The sequence below is a fragment of the Monodelphis domestica genome, chromosome 1 (genome assembly GCF_027887165.1).
Source record: "Monodelphis domestica isolate mMonDom1 chromosome 1, mMonDom1.pri, whole genome shotgun sequence".
Classification (NCBI taxonomy): domain Eukaryota; kingdom Metazoa; phylum Chordata; class Mammalia; order Didelphimorphia; family Didelphidae; genus Monodelphis; species Monodelphis domestica.
The window spans coordinates 290,473,797-290,492,476 of record NC_077227.1 but is presented as its reverse complement, the minus strand read 5'-3'; the positions used below and the strand labels follow the sequence as shown (position 1 = coordinate 290,492,476).

Sequence of the window (18,680 nt, the reverse complement as noted above, 5' to 3'; positions counted from 1 at the left end):
ATGTCAGTGGTAGTGGTGCTACTAGATATCTGAAAATCACTTCTGAAGACCTGTTAATATCAATTGAGATTTTAAAAATATTTTATAAGATTTATTAGTAACCACTTGAAGTAGAAGAAATAAAAGAACAAAATACAAAACTTAAGTATGACCACATGAGTAAACTTCTCCCTGACTCTCACCCAGCCTTCATAAACCATGTTCCTGGGAATAGAGAGAGAGGGAGGAGCTACATAAAACTTATATCTTCCCTATGTTATTAAATAATGTAAATATGTAAATGTGATGCTGGGAAAGAGAGTTCCGGGGAGCAATTCTAATTACACAGTTTTGAATAGGAATATATAGACAGAGAGCAAGGTTTAGTACTAGAAGGCAGAGGGAAGAGTTTTTATTAGCAAGGAGAAGGATCACTGCTTCATGTGACACAGGAGTGAAGGAGGAGATAGTAGCACAAGATATCTGAGTGATATGATGAGGAAAAGGTGAGAAAGAAGAGTTCTGATGAATAATCTTATTTAAAAAAATATGTGTCAAGATTCAGTGCTGAAACCTTGCCAATATAGAAAACCAATAGACTGTGATAAGATAAGGGAATTTGAGAATTCATGATTATGTGAAGTGGTACATTTATGAGTCATGAAAAACTCAATGCAAGCACCTTGTGCTTTCCTACATTTCCTGATGGGTATAATATGTCCCCTAGAGGAATACTGGAAAGGGTTGGACCACTTCCATATATCAGAAAGCAATGGCTTCCATATATGCCAGCACAAAGCAACCTTCACATCCTACTACTATCTCAATCTCCCAACTGGTATGTGGAGAAACTCTTATGAAAAGAAAAGCAACCTACCCTTTGACTTCTGGCCTTCTAACTCCTATTGCACCAATCACCTGAAGGAAATAGAAGACAAAAACTGGTAGAAAAGAAAAGTCTTGGGTTCAAACTCAGAGGATAGTGAAGCAAAATCACCTACTTCTAAAATAGAAAGAAAAATAAAAAGAGATTTTGGAAAGGCATAAAAAAGACTTTGAAAAACAAATAATAGGGTGAGAAAAAATTAGAAAAAGAATATAAGAGCAAGGCAAGAAAATCAAGAAAATTATGAAAGATCACCCAGATAGAAAAAGAAATCCAGAAATTCAAGGAAGAAAATAATTTATTGAGAACTACAATTGGATGAGGGGAAGCTAATGACTTCCTAAGACAACAAGAAGTAGTAAAGTAAAATAAAAAGAATCAAATAACAAAAGAGAATATGAAATATCTTGTCACAGAAACAATTGACCAAAAAAGAGATCAAAGGGAGCCAACATAAAAAGTTAGACTCCTCAAAAGTTATAATAAAAAAAAAGAGTTTAGACACCATTCTCCAAGAAATCATCAAGGAAAGCTGCCTTCAAAATTCTAGAATTATAGGGTAAAATAGAAATAGAAAGAGTTTACTGATCACCACCACAAAGAAAGCACACACAAAAAAATATATATATAGGAATACCGTGGCAAAATTCTGTAGCAGCCAGGTTAAGGGAAAATACTACAAACAACAAGAAAAAAAACAATGTAAATACCATTGATCTACAGTCAGAATAACATAAGCCCTAGCAGCTTCAACCTTAAAAGAATTACAGGCATGGAAAGCAACATTTCAAAGAGCAAAAGAACTGGGTGTACATCTAAGAATAGCATACCTTAGCAAAGCTGAGCACAATTATGCAAGGAAAAAATGGATATTTAATGAATTAAAGGATTTTCAATTATTTTGAAGGAAAAAACAGAATTCAATAGAAAATTGGATCTCTAAGAAACATAAGAAAGTAAATATGAAAGAACAATTATGAGTGACCCAAAAGGTCAAATTGTTTGATTCTAATGTGGGAAATTATAATCTATAACACTTAAGAATAACATCATTACCTGGCTACTTTGAAAGAGTATATATAAATATAAGACTCAAGATCAAGTTGAATATTAAGTAATGAACTAAAATAGTAATCAAATAGACTGGGAAGAAGTTATATTCCTCCTCATATAAAGGAGGAATTAATGAAAGAAGTATCTTAGAGAAGGGGAGGAGGAGGTGAAGGACTGGTAGTACTAGAACCCTACTCTCATTGGATTGTGTAATTACAAAAACATTTTATTCCTTTGGACTCCATCTCCCAGAATTCTTTTTCATCTCCCAATATCCCTTTCCTTTCTCTACCACTTTGCCTGGTCACGTTTTATTTGGCAGGAACTCTGCCTCTCACTCTCTTTTTCTCTCCTGTCTGTGGCTTAGCACTCTTTTTACTCTAGCTTTATTTTAGTTATTTTAATAAATTTTATTAAATATAATATTTGAGTTATTATATATTAATTTTAATTCTCAAAATTTGGCTTGCCACGGAGGTGTAGAATTCTCAAAAAAAATCTTTTTAAGGCTTTGAGAAAAGAATAGACAGTAGAGAAATTTTGTAAGCTGAGTTTTCTCTCCTGCTGCTTCTCATGCCCATCTGCTTGAGCCAGTGTTTTCCACTGCCTGAGCTCCTGCTGCTGAGTGGTCCCTGTCCAGCCTACAGAATTTGATACTCCAAGACCAGACCCCACTGCTGTGAGCCTGCTTTGCATCTTTTTAACACACAACCTGGGAATTCTTAAGAAGTGGGTGAAGTATAACCCCCCTCCCCCACAACGTGGGTTTTTGGAGCCTGTGCTAGCTGCTTGTCAGTAGGGGAACACAGCCTGGTACAGAAAAAAAGCGCTATTCAGGCCCAACCCCTTTCTAGTTTCTTAGCAGATTTCTTAAGCTAACCCTGAGCTCCTGGCTTGCAACTCAAGATTTTTTCACAGGAAGGGGACTCCCCTGCTGTTTTTTTTTTCTTCTTTCCACCCTACAATCCAACATAACAGGGAGGGCAGATAGCCCAAATCAATGGATTTGAAGCCAAAATTTTGGGGATTTTGTCACTGATTTTTTTTTTCTTCCTGACCCAAAACATGGAGTACTTTTTCTCTCATAGCAAATACGCTATTGTTTTCCCTCTAAGTTTTGCTCCTAGGGAGAAGGTGAAAGAACAATACTTTCCCAAGCCTCCTTACCTTCCAGACAGGGCTTTTTGTTTGTTTGTTTGTTTTCCCTGTAAATAAAACCCATTCAGCTTTTTTTCTGTGGAATAATGCTATTCCTAAGCATGCTTAAAACTCTGAAAAAACAGTCTGGGTTGGTAGAGTTGTTATAGTGGGATTTGTTAGGGGGCAGAACAAGAAGGAAACATAAATAATCAGGTTTATTTTTGGGAAGGTTGAGAGGGAAAGAGGGTAAAAGGGTAAGGGAAAATTATTATAATTAATCCCAAAACCTAATTCCTATAAACCTATTTTAATAACTAACTTATCTAAACTGAAAACATTGTTTCCCCAAACAAAATCTCACAAATGGAGTCCAGGATATGAACCAAGCTCTTCAGAAGAAAATGTCCAAAGCAGGTCCAGTAGAGAAGTAGTTCTTTAGTCCACTGTCCAGCTGCCAGCAGCCAGTCCAAGTAGGATCCCTCCCACTCAAGCTGGTAACTCCCCAAAGGCCAGAAACCTGGTAGACAGATGGAAAAACCTCATCTTATAATCTTCACCCAGATCTTGACCCAGGCTCCTATGTGAGTCTCTATCACATGTCCCTGTCAATCACTTGGAAGTTCACATTGCAAAAACCTTATGCAATCTTCCAATCTTCTTCTTCCTATTACAAAGTACAGATTGGATCTGCTTAATTCTTTTACTGGCAGTTTTTATTTTCATTGCAATTTCCCACTTTATTTTCTTATCCTTAAGAATATGCAGCAACAAGCTAGGCTGCTTGAATTTCAGACCAAACTGGAATATTTTGACAAAGTTTTCAAAATCTTAAATACTCTCAACATACAGAATGGAGATGTGTGTATGAGGAACTCCTGAGGGGTGACAAAAGAAATGCAAATGGATGATAAATACTGGGGAGGGGAATAAAGCTTAATGACATCTGGTGGTGAGTTTTAAACTGTTTCAGCCTCCATTGTTTTATTGCTTGCTAACTATTTTCAGTTTGTTCCCCTCCTAAAAGTGAACAAGTCTATTGGAACTGGAGAAAAGGATTTTTGAATTGTACCCTGTCAAAGCTTATTATATTTTGCTGATTGTTATAAGGTTTAATTTTTAAAAATTTTCTTTTAAGTTCATATATTAATCTAATCAGTATCTTTCTGTTATACTGAATCATTTTAAATTACTATGTTTTGGTTATTAGATATTTTGTTACATTATTTTGATTTGTACCTTTCCCCTATGACTGTACTGAACAAAATATCATTGTAAAAGCCCATGGTCATCTTGCACAAACTCTTCAGTGGCAAAAAACCATAACCCTAATGTATACTGAGCCTGTCACCAGATCCATTGAGGTCATATGTTGTCTATGTGGCCTTATTCTTTCATTTTGCCATCGTTATTTGTCAAAATAGACTCCATAGACTCCATCAAAACTGGTTACAATTGTATACAACCTTTGGAGAATTTAATGAGGTAAATAACTCAAATTTTTTAAGGGGTCTACAGAAATGATTTTTAGCTGAATGATAGTTTTATATATATATATATATGTATATATATATATATGCTGGGAACCATCAAGACCACGCTGTTAGACATGGTTCATGTGGAAACCAGGGACCGCAAAGCAGCCCCCAGGAAGGATGGAAACACCCACTGACCCCCCCCCCCAAGTGACTTTCATTATTAACATCACCTTATTACTAGAATTGCTATGATTATTATTCTTACTTAGCCCCAGGAAAAATAGATGAGAGCAACATGCTTGCAAGGCTAATACAGATGTCCCCTTCTTTTCCCCTAGGATATTACCAGGAGAGCCCACTTACAAAATTAAACTAAGGATTCTTATATGCCCATTTAGATAGGACCTTTTTTTCTAGGCATAAAAACTTCTTGCAAATCTGTGCTCTGAATTCCCTAACCTATTTCTGGGTCATGTTGATTCTACCCACTGATACTGCCCTTAGCAACAATGTTTCATTGACTATCTCCCTAGGCTTCTTGTCTGTTGTTAGGTTCCATGGAAACATATATGTTGAGAATGAAACTGTGTGCCAAGTAGATGTATGATCATGAGTGCATAAAATAAAGCCAGACCTCAGCCAAGGTGGAGCAGTTTATCCTGTGAAACTTGTGCTGTGAGTTGAATGCGAAAGCTGTGTCCCATTGTGAATTTTAAAATCTCCATCTTGGTATAGCACCAAAAAATTGTGCACACCCACAGTACACGGGCATGTGCTAGTCAATGACAAATCAGAAATAACTAATTGCCCACCTGGGCTGTCCTAAGCCAAGCTTGAGCCACCATTGGCACTTGTGAGGCACAGGAAGTGACGGAGAGAGCAGCCTTGGAAATTTGCTCACTTCCTGTAGACAGGGTGAGACGCCAGTTCATGTTAGAAGCTCGAAGAGAGAGGAGGCCCGCAGACAGCTTCCCTTTAGATCGGTCAAGTGAGTCAAGGACTGATTCCTTCCACCTTGGCCCTTTGGGCCTAAACTCCCTCTGCCTTGGTCAGAGGTTGAGTAACCCCTTTCCCTTTTCTCCTCTCTCCTTCTCTCCCTCTCCTTTTCCCTACTCCCATTGTGATTAAACCTCCATAAACTCCATTCTGACTTGAGTGTTTCATTTTAGGAATTTCATAAGTAAATCCCTTGGTGACCATTGTTCAATATTATAATAATCTTAAAAGGTGAAATTTGCACCACAACACCATCCATCACTTTGCCAACACTCCAAGACCCCATCCCCTGTGGGAGGCTGGCCCACCCCACAGCATATATAAAGGAATGTTGAAATAAAGATAGAGAACAAAATATAAGTTTCTGCCACAAAGTTTTATATAAAGCAGGACTCCTCAGTAGCTTCTGCAGTACAAAGAGGTGTGTGTCTGTGTTTGTGTGTCCCCCCCCCCACCAGGCTCCTCTGATAAATTTTGGAATAATGGCAATAATAGACTTTGTAAAAAATATCTTTGTCAAGGTTGAAAGAATTGCTACATCTGTAGAACTTGTTACAAGCATCCATCAGTTCTTAAGTTTTTAAAATGTGATACAGCAATTCATGTGAATCCTATATGATAGTGGGCTTGTTTGTTATAATTAACTGTGAATTAATTGTGATTTTTGTGAATTTTGGTAACTTATTTGAATGTGCATTACCTATTGTACTACTGTTTTATAAAACTGTTACTTTGTGAAAATCATTTGCACTCACACAGTGGTTGATGGCCAAATTATAAAGGAAGTGGATCTCATTTTTTGGGTGAGAAAACTTTGTCTTCTACCTTTCCTGGCTGACACAGTGTGTCACTGATTGTAATCTATATATTTTTTATTAAAATTTTTTTGAATTATTTTTCTTCCTGGTATGTGTAACACAATATTTGAGTTTTGTTTGTTTTCTTTCCTTTTTTTTAACTAGAAGCACATGTTACCAGTATTATTAATGCTTTTTTTTTTTAAATTTTGTACTAGGTTAAGTTAAAAAATGTCCATTAACCCTAATGTCAAATGCATACCCAAAAAGCTTTAGACTATAAAACTAATGCCATTCATTATTTTAAATTATGGAACATTGCTTAATTATTCTGTATGATTCCAGGAGAAGGGAATACAAAAAGAGATACTGCAAAGTACTAAAGAAGCACAAAGCTAACTTTCATAGTACCATTCGAGCACAAGGGATTAATGAAATTTTGAGCCAAAACAAGAGGACTTGAACTTGTTTGGGATTTGAGGTTGTGGCTGTTTTGACATAAGTCTAAGGCAGATCCATATTATATGTATATATAATGTGCCACATTATACCAAGTGTCTCACTTTGGCTATCATCCTGGCTCCAGTATCCCTGAGAGAAAAGGTAAAATCAGATAAAGAAATGCTATTTCTCAATATGCTGTGGAAATCTGGTTCTTTTTTCTGTCTTTCATAGTGTGGCAAACTTTCTGTAGTCCTGGCTACTAATTGGGTAAGTCTATAATTACATAAATCACTTTAATTCAAGGACCTGTGATAGATTTATTTTTCCTTTGCTTGAAATTTCTTTTTAGACTTTGATATTTTATATTTCACATAAATGTTACTTTTTTCTCTTTTATTTAGGTTTTTTAATGTTTTTTATTTTCTTTTGCCAATTGATTCATAACTCAGCTCATCTTTTGATTCATATAACTCAGCCAAGCATCTTTGAATGATCCCTGTGTTTGTTATTATCCTCCTCAGGGTGGAGGACTCTAAGTTATTGTTGTGCACTTTGATTTGAATTTAAGCTTAATTTAGAATAAGAGATTACCTCCTTGAATCCAGAGGGTGAACTTTTTGGAGAGGGCACCTTGAAGATGATTGCAGAGACCACATGCTGTACTGGAAGATCCAGAGTGAATTTTGGGATGTGCTAATTTGAATTTGGGGGGATTAAATGCATTTGTTTTGAATGTATGCTCTTATGCCGAAGGGGACTGCCCCCTGATTAGCTTTTTTGTCAATGCACTGAACATGGTTTTGCTCTTTTTTCTCTTTTATTTCCCTTTATCCTCAAATTATTGTAATTTCTCTCTAAAACTGTGATATTTTTATATACCTCTAGTTACAGTTATAAGTTAGTTATGTTTCCATGAACCCTTTGGGGAGACTGGTCTCCCAAAGGATCACAGGGGAAAATGTGTAATTAGAAAAATTATTGTACCTTTGGACTCCATCTTCCAGAATTCTTTTTCATCTCCTAGCATCCCTTTCCTTTCTCTACAACTTTGTGTGGTCACATTTTGAATGTAGTTGGCAGGAACTCTGCCGCTCTCTCTCTTCTCCCCTTGTGACTGTGACTTAGTTAGCACCTTTTTTTACTTTAGCTTTATTTTAGTTATTTTAATAAATCTTATTGAATATAATATTTGAGTTATTGCATATTAATTTCAATTCTCACAGGATCTAGGTTAAAGAGAGAACAGTATTCACAACAAGAAGGGTAAAAGTCTTCTTAATGTACAGAATGTAACAGGAGGAAAGGGTATAGGATATGGGAGGTACTAAGCATCTCTTTAAGGGACTAAGGGATTAAGGGAAGGAAAAGTAGATTAAGAGGAAAGAGGGCAATTTGATAAGAAAAAATAAAGTATGTCTAGACGGGATTACATATCAAGAAATGGGAAATAGAGTGAAGGGAAAAAGGAGGAACTTTTAGAACAAAAACAAGAATAAAAAGGATTCAACACATATCAATAGAAGGGCCAAGTTGGAGGGATAAGGAAGAGACTTTTGAACAGATGATTAAAAAAATAATATGGGGGAAAGGAAAAAGGAGGGACCATTTTATAAAGTTGGGGCAATTTAGAACTATTATTGCAAAAGGAGAAGATAAAGGAAGGTTTCTAAGAAGGGGTCCAAATTGGAAAAGTGATGGATAGAAGAAATTAGACATCCGAGGAGAGAAAGGGAAAAAAGAGAGGAAAAGGACAATGAGGGAAAAAAGGAATGGAGGCAAATACACAATTAATGATTATGACATTAAATGTGAATAGAATGAATTTACCCATAAATGAAAATGAATAACAGAACAAATTAAAAACCCCAAACCCAACAATGGGTTTATAAAAAATATACTTAAAAATAAGAGATACACAGAGAGTGAAAATAAAAGGCTATAGCCAAATATAGTATGCCCCAGCTTAAGGCAAAGTTAGCAATCATGATCTCTGATAAAGTTAAAGTTAAAATAGGCATAACCAAAAGAGATAAACAGGGAAACAGTAATATGCAAAAGAGGTTCATAGACAATGAAGCATTATCTATATTAAGCCTATATGCACCAAATGCTATAGCATCTAAATTTCTAAAGAAAAAAAACAATTAGGTGAGTTATAGGTAAAAACTGATAACAAAACAACAATACTGGGGAACTTTAATTTTCCCTTCCCCTTTCAGGGCCAGATAAATCTAACTAAAAAATAAGAAAAAAGTCTAGGAGATGAGGAGAATCTTAGATAATTTAAATATGATAGGTGTCTGGTGAGAATTTAATGGGGAAAGAAAACAGTATACCTTATTCTGTGGTACAAGACACCTTTAAAAAACTGAACACATTTTAGGGCACAAAAACATTATAGTTAAAAGTAGAAATATTAAATGCATCCTTTTCATTCCATAATGTAATAAAAATGACATAGAATAAGGACCTATGGAAACACAAAAAATTTTAATTGGAGACTAAATAACTCAATATTAAAGAATGAATGGGCTAAAGAATAAATCATAGAAATAAACAATTTCATTAAAGGGAATTATATTAATGAAGACAACAAAGGAAAACTTATAGGAAATGGCAGAAGCAGTAGGGGAAAATTTATAACTCTGAATGTTTATATTAATAATATAGAGAAAAATACAGACCAATGAATTGGAAATACAAGAAAAAGAACAAATTAAGAATCCCCAACTGAACACTGGATTAGAAATCCTAAAAATTAAAGGTGAGTGAAATAAAATTGAGTGTTAAAATTCCACTGAATTAATAAATTAGTTTAGGAGTTTGTTTTAAGAAAAACAATCAACAAAATACAGAGAGAAAAAATCAAATCACTAGCATTAAAGATGAAAAGGGTGAATATACCACCAATGAAGATGAATTTAAAGCAATTATTAGGAGTTATTTTCCCAATTATATTGAAACAAATTTAAATGCAAGGGAAATACCTACAAAATAAGCTGCTTCGAGTATGAGAGGATGAAATAGAATACCTAAATAACCCATTTTGAAAAAGAATTTGAATGTCATAAATTAATTTCATAAGAAAAGCATAAAAGGATCAGATGGATTTAAAAATGAATTCTACCTATCATTTAAGGATCAACTCATTCCAATGTTAAATAAATTATTTGAAATAACAGGTAAAAAAGGAGTTTTATTAGACAAAGGAAGTGATAAACCAACTTCACTAATGGATATTGTAATACTGAAAGTAAAATATTAAATGTAATATTAATTAAAAAAAGATTGTGGTCACAGTCTTTAAAATTAACTCTCAATTCCTGAGACTGTTAGGTCTTAATGATTACATTTTAATAAAAATGGAGATAAAGTAAAAAGAGGGAAATATAGGAAGGAGACAGAAAATATCACCCAGTTAAAAATATCCTAAAATGAATCAGTAAGCCAACATTACTATGAATAGAGTAATGTAAAAATAAATGGTGTGTTAAAAAATATTTGTTGAAATATATAAGGATAACAAGGATTTCTAATTCTTTATGACATATAAATTTACCCCCATTTGTTTCTTTTCCCATTTCTTTTAATATTAACCTATTTTTAAGCTCTAGTTATATATATATGTATATATATACATATATATGCATACTCATGCGTATGTATTTTTGCATGCATATATCTATATACCTATTTATGTCTTGTCCTTTCATCCTATACAGTTTGTTGCTGTTCCCTCTAAGTATACTTCTTTTTGCTGCCCAGGTAATAACAACAGTTTTTAAGAGTTACCAATGACCTCTTTTCTTATAGGGATACATATCATTTTAACTTATTGAGTCTCTTAAAAAAACTTTTTTTGTTTTTCTTTTCCCCCCTCTTTTTTAATTACCTTTTGATGATTCTCTTGAGTTCTGTGCTTGTACATCAAATTTTCTGTTCAGGTCTGGTCTTTTCTTTATGAATTCTTGAAATTCTTCTATTTTGTTGATTGACCATACTTTCCCCTGAAAGAATATAGTCAGTTCTGCTGGGTAGTTGATTCTTGGTTGTAGACCTAGTTCCCTTGCTTTCCAGAATATTGTATTCCATGCCTTTCTTTTTTTCAGTGTGGATGCAGCCAGATCCTGAGTTATCCTCACTGTGGTTCCTTGGTATCTGAATGACTTCTTCTTGGCAGCTTATAATATCTTTTCTTTGGTCTGATAGTTCTTGAATTTGGCTATAACATTCCTGGGTGTTGTCAGTTGGGGATTATGTACAGGAGATGATCTGTGGATTCTATCAATCTCCACTTTTCCCTCTTGTTCAAGGATTTCGGGGAAGTTTTCTTTAATAATTTCCTGTAATATAATGTCCAGGCCTTTTCTTTTGTCATGGTCTTCTGGTAGACCAATAATTCTTAAATTGTCTCTCCTTGAACGATTTTCTAAATCCTCTGTTTTGTGAATGCGATGCTTCATATTTTCCTCAATTTTTTCATTCTTTTGGTTTTGTTTTATAGTGTCCTGCTGCCTTGTGAGGTCACTTGATTCTAGTTGTTGTATTCTGGTTCTTAAAGACTGGATTTCATCCTTAGTTTTTTGGTTGTTCTTTTCCTTTTGGTCGGATTTTCTTTGGAGGTCATCTTTCATCTTCTTCACCTCATCTTTCATCTGCTTTCCCTCATCTTTCATCTCCTTTGCCTCATTTTCCAGCTGGTTGATTTTGGCTTTCAAGACACTATTTTCTGTTTCCAGATGACTTATCTTAGTTTTTAAGTTCTTTTCCCAATTGTCTTCAGCCTCTCTTAATTGTGTTTTGAATTGCATTTTGAGTTCTTTCATAGCCTGTATCCAATTTGCTGGGATTTCTGATTTTTCCTTTGCTGATCTCTTCCCCTCTGTTTCATTCGCTCTTTGCTCATTACCTGTGCAGAAGCTGTCTATTGTAATTTCTTTGTTCTTTTTCTGTTGTTTGCTTGAGTTTACCCCTTCTTTGCTCCCCGTATTTGTCTGTGCTCTTGCTCCTCTCATTTTTTTTTGTTTTGTTTTGGGGCTGTCAGTCTCCCCTCTTGGAGCTTTGTCAGATCTCTTTGTACAGTCTCTAGGGGAGGAATGTTAGCTTCCCTGTCTTCTGGAGGCTTTTGATTGGCTTGAGTTCAACTGGGTCAGGCTGTATGTGGTATGGAGCTCTGGGGCTCTGAAGAGTCCTGGAAGGCTGGGCCGCCCGGGCTCTCTCCAGTTCTCTCCAGCTGCTTCTCAGCTATCTGCAAGTGTCTTTGCCCACCTCCCTAAACTCTTAGGAGTTATGATGGAATTAGGTTCAACTGGATTGGTCTGGATGTGCCCCAAGGCAAGGGTGAGACTGGAGCCTGATGGAGGGACCCAGCCACAGCCCCTTCTCTCCCTGGCTTCCTCCCTGCTGTCCAAGCTGGATGCTCCAAGCCTGGCGCCCCGCTGCTCACAAGGTAGACCCTCCAAACCAGCACCTTTGCTCGCTCAGAGGTTTCCTGCTGGGGGCTCTGCCCTCTGGGTTGTGGGGGAGGGGTCCTGAGACCTTCGCTCTGCCTTCCCCTTAGCCCTGAGTATTCTTGGATTCTGGCTTTTGGGGGGTGTACCTTTTGATTTGAGTCCAGAAGGAGGGTTCCCTGCTTCTGTCCTGTTTTCAGCTTGAGTTTCAGTGCCCTAGGAGCATTCAGTCTGCATTGGTTAAGAAGGGTCTTCCACGAGGTCTGAATTTTTGCTGCTTGCTAAGCTGCCATCTTGACTCCACCCCCCGCACCCCCGGATTTCTAATTCTAAGGGATTCTAAATTCACTCAAATAAAACTCCCTGGTTCTGCAAGGAATCATTTATCCTGTGTTTCACAGGCTACAGTGATCCTCCCTCATCTGACTAACCCAAATTTATACTGTCTACACGAAAACTACCACTATTATCCTTATAAATCTTAACTTTGCTGTCAAATTATAAAATAGCAAATGCTAGCTGGTTGAGTGTCAACAAGAATCAAGTTAGGACTCTGAGCCTTAAGAATCTCAGATTCCAAACTAAAGACCAGGTTTTTCTTTGGTATTCTCGGATATAAACCAATGTATAAAAAGCACAATAGATAGTCAATAGTATTTCCCAAGTTTGGAAATGAAAACACTGAGATCCTTCAGATATTTCCCTCAGACAGAGAGAGAGGCATAATCTTTGAGTGTGTGTCTCTGCCAACTGTCAGAGACCAACTCCTAACTTCTAGAGAAAGTAATTGACATAGGAAAATGGTTATAACTGTCAACAATTGAAATGAACATGCTCTCTCAGCTCTGCTTCAAACTCTAGTTCTTTCTCAAGCCATCACTCTAGTTTTTATCCCTAAACTAATAAAACAGTACTTATTTTCTAATATCATCTTTACAGTAAACACATATAATACTTTAAATAAGTATATATATATATATATATATATAAGTAAATAAGTACAATTATAAGTTTTGGGAAGAGTCAGATCCATTATTAAACTGTGTATAAGATGTCAATGATAATAATAGAATATTAACCATAGAATTAGAAAGGATATAGTTTGGTGTATTAGAATATTATAGCAACTAAATATATTGTGAAGGGTTAAATTTTTGGGCAAGTGTTTGAACACAAAACACTGTGCAGTTTATTAAATGCAAAACACTTAGTTTATTATTAGGAAATATAGATTGGAAATAGGAAGTAGGAAAGTGAAAGTAATCTTATAATAGTTTGTAACTCTACCCCAGGTCCCAATCCTAACTAAAAAGAAACCCTACATCTATCTGCCTCAAAGGTGAGTATCTTCTGCTAGACTGAAGCCTTCTATTCTTCTCTACTGTCTCTTTTTGATAATATATCCACTATAACTCAAATTATCAATGATCAATAAGGCTGATAAGGTCTTAAATTCCATTTCTCTGTCTCCAAATAGAGAGAGTCACACCACCTCTCCCCAGGAGTCACAGAGACCAAAAGCCTCTTGCAACTCTCTCTAACTCACTAACTCCCCTCAGCCATGCTCTTCTGTCACCAACTGCCAAAAGGCACAGCAGAGGGTCTCTAAATGCCAAACTGCATAGCAGGGTGTCTTACTGAAAAAATATTATTGCTCCTTTTCCTCTTAAATATAAAAAAGGAGAAATTAATAAAAACTCTCTTAACATATTCCCCAGAGATCCATTGGGAGACAAATCTCTCCAATGGATCTTTGCAATAAAATGATTCTATATTCTTTATTATACACCAAGAGAAGTAAAGAGAGAAAGGAAAAAAAATTCTTGCAAAATGCAAGTCTCAAATAATATGCAATTCTAAATGTTTACAATTACAGAAATTACAATCACAAAATTAAAATTATACTCTATATAAATAAAACCTATTCTTATTATACTTTACTCAAATAAGAACCTAAAGATATTAATTCAAATACATCTTATAATTACTATACATACAAAAAATTAAACAAGAAAAATAAATAGGAACCTTATATATACATTATATACCTCTAAAATAAAACAGAACCATATATATATACATTATGTAAATCTAATATTTACCTTGTATACCTTACATACACAATTTATATACATCTAATATATACATCTAACTATATATATCTAATATATTCCCCCTGAGGTGGATCTTGATCAACACTTATAACACTTTACCACTTTGGATTTAATCTCAATATTTATAATACTTTACCATTTACTTATCATTTAGTTAATTTTAAACTTTTCTATAAAAGTAAAAGTATCTATAACTTTTCTATAACTCTATTAAAGTATTATTATAATTATTTCTACATAGAACTAGTAAATCCTGTAACATAACATAATATAACATAACAGAATAACATAACATAAATCATACACTTACCTTCAAACCTTTACATATGAGAAACATTTTATTTAAATGCAAAGTTTGGTATCCTTAAAATACTGTCCATTTATAGTAGTCCTTGAAGTAATACAGTGTTCTTGTAAATATTGTCCAATTATCCAATTGTAGTCTTCTTTTTGAATTTCAATGACCTTAAAAACTGTGTCCACTTGTATCTGTAGTCTTGTCCTCAATGTATTCAGCTAATCATTTTCAACAGCATCTGGAATGGGGTTGCTTCTGTTCACTGAAAGTTCTTTATGTAAATTGTATCACCTTTAAAAGTCTTTACATTTCATCTATAGTTTCTAGACCATAAAATAAAACTCTGGAAATTAGTGTTAAATACAAACATTAATGTAAACATTTTACATGTATTACAATGTGGTTCATAGCTATCAAGGGAGGGGGATAACTGGCAAAATTATATCTGGGTCTGGAAAATCAAATGTTTCACTATTTGATTCCAGAGTCCTTTCTCCCCTGACAAACCTTCATAAAGGGCCATGTGCACCCCTCTGATATTTCTCTCATTGAGGAGGAGTTACAATTTAACTATTATGTGGACATGCCCCATTGTAGTTATATTGTAACAATCATTTGCCTCACTTTGGTTACTGTTTCTATTATTCCCATAATTTCTGGAAATTGTTTCTGTTATTATTTCTAGAATAGTTATTTTCAAAGTTTCCACTATTATTTCTAAAATTACTGAATTTTGATTGCAGCATTTACAATTTATCATCAGATACCCACTTTTCCTGCATTTTCTACATTGGCCTCTGCTTTGTATATTCTCTTTGAATTGTATATTCTCACACAGGAGCTAATCCAAAACCTGTATCATCTTTTTCAAGTTTATCATTTTTTCCTTTTAATGCTTTTATTACTTTCTTAATGCATCTACCAAATCACTATCATCAGCATCTTTCATTTCAAGCCCATTATAAACATAAACTGCCACACTCTTTAATTCATCAAGTTCCATATTCATCCAGTTAGGGCAACTAGTTTTAAAATAGTTATTGACTACTTTGAAATAGTTTGTTACAACTGCCTTGTCAATTATCTAATGTTTCTTTTACTTGTTAAGTCAATGTCTATGTATCTTCCTCCTAGTTCTATAAGTTTGTCCATGAATTGTGAAGGATTTTCTCCTATTTCTTGCTTAAGCTTTTCAAACTTTGTCCAGGTACCAGATCTATCTGAACATTGTCTCATTGCATTAAGTATTGCTTCCCTAGCTTGACATAATATCATATAGTTATGGGGATTATTGAAGACTCAATGAGGGTCAACCTCCAGCCAGAGAATTGCACCCTCTTCCTGATGTGTAAGCTTAATAATTTTATCCCTTTCCCTTTTACTTAGTAATTCATCTAGAAGACATTCAAAGTCAGTCCAGGTTGGATCAAATTACCTGCATATTGTTTCAAGCTTTTAAAAAAATAATCACTATGGGATCCTCCTCAAAAGAAGGAATGCTGCACTTAAATCCTTCCATATCCTGAAGGATAAATGGTTTATGGTACCTAATAATTATTAACTCATTCTTCTTAAGTGTTAAGAGTTGGAACTTCTCTTAAAGGGAATAGACTAGGGTTTGTATTTTCTTTCTTTTGGCTTTTAACTTTAGGTGCTTTGTTAGGAGAATTAGAAACAGTAGGAGAGGCAGGTTTAGTAGACTGAACAATAATTTCTTTTTGTTCAGAGATAGTTTCATTTTGTTGCATAATAGTTTTAGCCATTTGGGAGATACTATATTCAAGTTGAGCAACTTTAGAGATAGTTTCTTTTTTTTGCCTTATAGGTTTGGTCATTTGAGAAATGCTATCTTCAACTTTGGAGAAAGTTTCATTTTGTTGGGTTATAGTTTTAGTAAATTGAGAGATATTGTCTTCAACTTTGGAGATAGTTTCAGTTTGGTGTGAAATAGTGTTAGTCAATTTAGAGATGCAATCCTCAAGATATGCATCTTTAGTCTCCATTAATCTCTCTTTCATTTGTTTCCTTTTCTTAGTAAGGATTAAATTAAATACTTGATACAGAGAGTATCTGAGAAACCATTCTCACAGAACAAATACTCCCATAAGTGGTATTAACTGGAGACCATCCAAAACTGTGAGGTGTAAAATCTCAAGTGATAGTCCAAAGTATTGGGAGTTATCTGAGGTAAAGAGGTACTACCTCCTTCATTATCCATACCATTATATCGAACACCATGTTTACACTACTATCCTTTTACTAATATTGGAAAGAACAGAAGATCAATAGATTAATCAAACTTCTGTCTGGCTTGCCAGGCTGTGAAAGTTTAAATTTTAGGGGGCAGGAGTTTGATCAAATGCCAGTGAACAGTTTATTAAATGCAAAAGACTTAGTTTATTATTAGGAAAATTTGGATAGGAAATAGGAAGTAGGAAAGTGAAAGTAATCTTACAATGGTTTATAACTATACCGCAGATTCTAATCCTAACTAAATTCCTTTAAAAAAGCCTAAATCTCTCTGCCTCAGAGGGCAGTATCTTCTACTAGGCCTAAGTCCTTGCCTACTCTCTCTCTTCTTACTATCTAATAATATAACCATATCTATCTACTTTATCAACCCAGGTTATGAATAATTAATGATCAACAAAACTGTTAAGGCCTTCGGAAAAAAAAAAAAACAGCCTCAGAGAGAGAGAGAGAGCCAGAAACTGATCTAAGAGAGAGCCAGAAACACCTGCTTCTCCCCCCAGAAGACCCAGAGACAAAAAGCCCCTTCCCACTGTCTCACCTGTAACTGACTCTAAGTCACACCCTTCTAACTGACACAAACTGACAACCTGCACAGCAGGGGGTCTCTTAAAAATCTTATTACTTCTTTTTCTCTTAAATATAAAAAGGGAGAAGTTAATAAAACTATCTTAACATACCTGATATCAAGATAAGGTCAAAATGGATATATGATTTATTTATAAAGAGTAAAACCATAACTAAATTAGGGGAACATAGAATAATTTACTTGGCAGATCCTTGGAAAAGGGAAGAATTTATGACTAAACAAGAGAAAGAGTGTTATAAGATGTAAGATGAATAATTTTGATTATATTAAATTACAAAGCTTTTGTACAAACAAAAATAATGTAACCAAGATTAGAAGGGTTTAGGAATGAGCTTGGCACAGAGGGAGACCATACTGAATGTTGGACGCAGGGACAAGAGTAACTGTTGGAAGGAGCAAAGAGGCTTGTGTGAGATAGAACAAAGGAGGGAGTCTTTTGCTCTCTGGATTCTGAGGGAGACAGGAGTGGAAGACATGAGCTCAGGATCCAAAACTGAGATACCTGAGATTTGCCTCAGTTTCCCCTTGCACTGAAGAAACAGAAAGATTCCTGAAATCATTGGAGCATCTGCCAAAGGAGCAGAGATACCATCATCAGCTGTTGAGGGGTATTCAACCCTGAAACCCCATGGGGGTCATGTTGAAGACCTGTCCAGATCTCTGTCCATCCCTGCTCAAGCATCATCACAGGATTATCCCTCTTGAGTCCTTTAGTGAGATGGAGGAGAGCTAAATGGAGTTTAACTCATCATTGATCATCTCTACCACTCCCCTCACCAATTCCTTTATTCCCTTCTCCTCCCCACCCCCATTCTCTGTAATCAAAATAACAGTTTTGGGTTAAGCTAGCTAGGTTTTCTAACCTGTTTAGTTTCTGAAGAAAAGAAGAGGGGGTGGTATCAGGGAAGATTTAAGTTCATTAGCAGTGAAAAGCCTCTTTGGGGGACCAGCAGTAGTCATCTTGGGGGAGGAGTCAAGTCACTCACTGAGAGTTGACCTAACAATAGGCAGACAATTAGAATAACATTCATTCTGAAAGTTAGGTTGATTCTTAAAGGGGCAGACTTAAAAGGACAAAGGCTGCAAAATTTCCTTTGAGTAGAAGTTGTTGTTCTTTCCAAAGCAAAACTAAGAGAAAAATCTTTATAACTATGATTTATATTGCTCTTATGGGGCAATTTGCATACATGATATACTGTCTCTTTTTCA

The 18,680-nt window shown here is 35.1% G+C and overlaps 1 long non-coding RNA gene across 3 annotated transcripts in view; it reads right to left on the bottom strand.

Annotated features, from left to right (window-relative positions):
• The window catches only part of LOC103095401 (uncharacterized), a 49,239-nt gene extending 30,791 nt beyond the window's left edge, over positions 1-18,448 (bottom strand). For 2 of the 3 annotated variants that reach the window (XR_008915024.1, XR_001628119.2), the window contains exons 1-2: positions 18,335-18,448; positions 14,645-14,955 (exon numbers count right to left, since the gene is read on the bottom strand). This is a non-coding gene — a long non-coding RNA (uncharacterized LOC103095401). The remainder of the gene's footprint in view (positions 1-14,644; positions 14,956-18,334) is intronic. The other variant, XR_008915025.1, reaches the window with a different exon arrangement.
• Between the last annotated feature and the right edge of the window lie 232 nt (positions 18,449-18,680).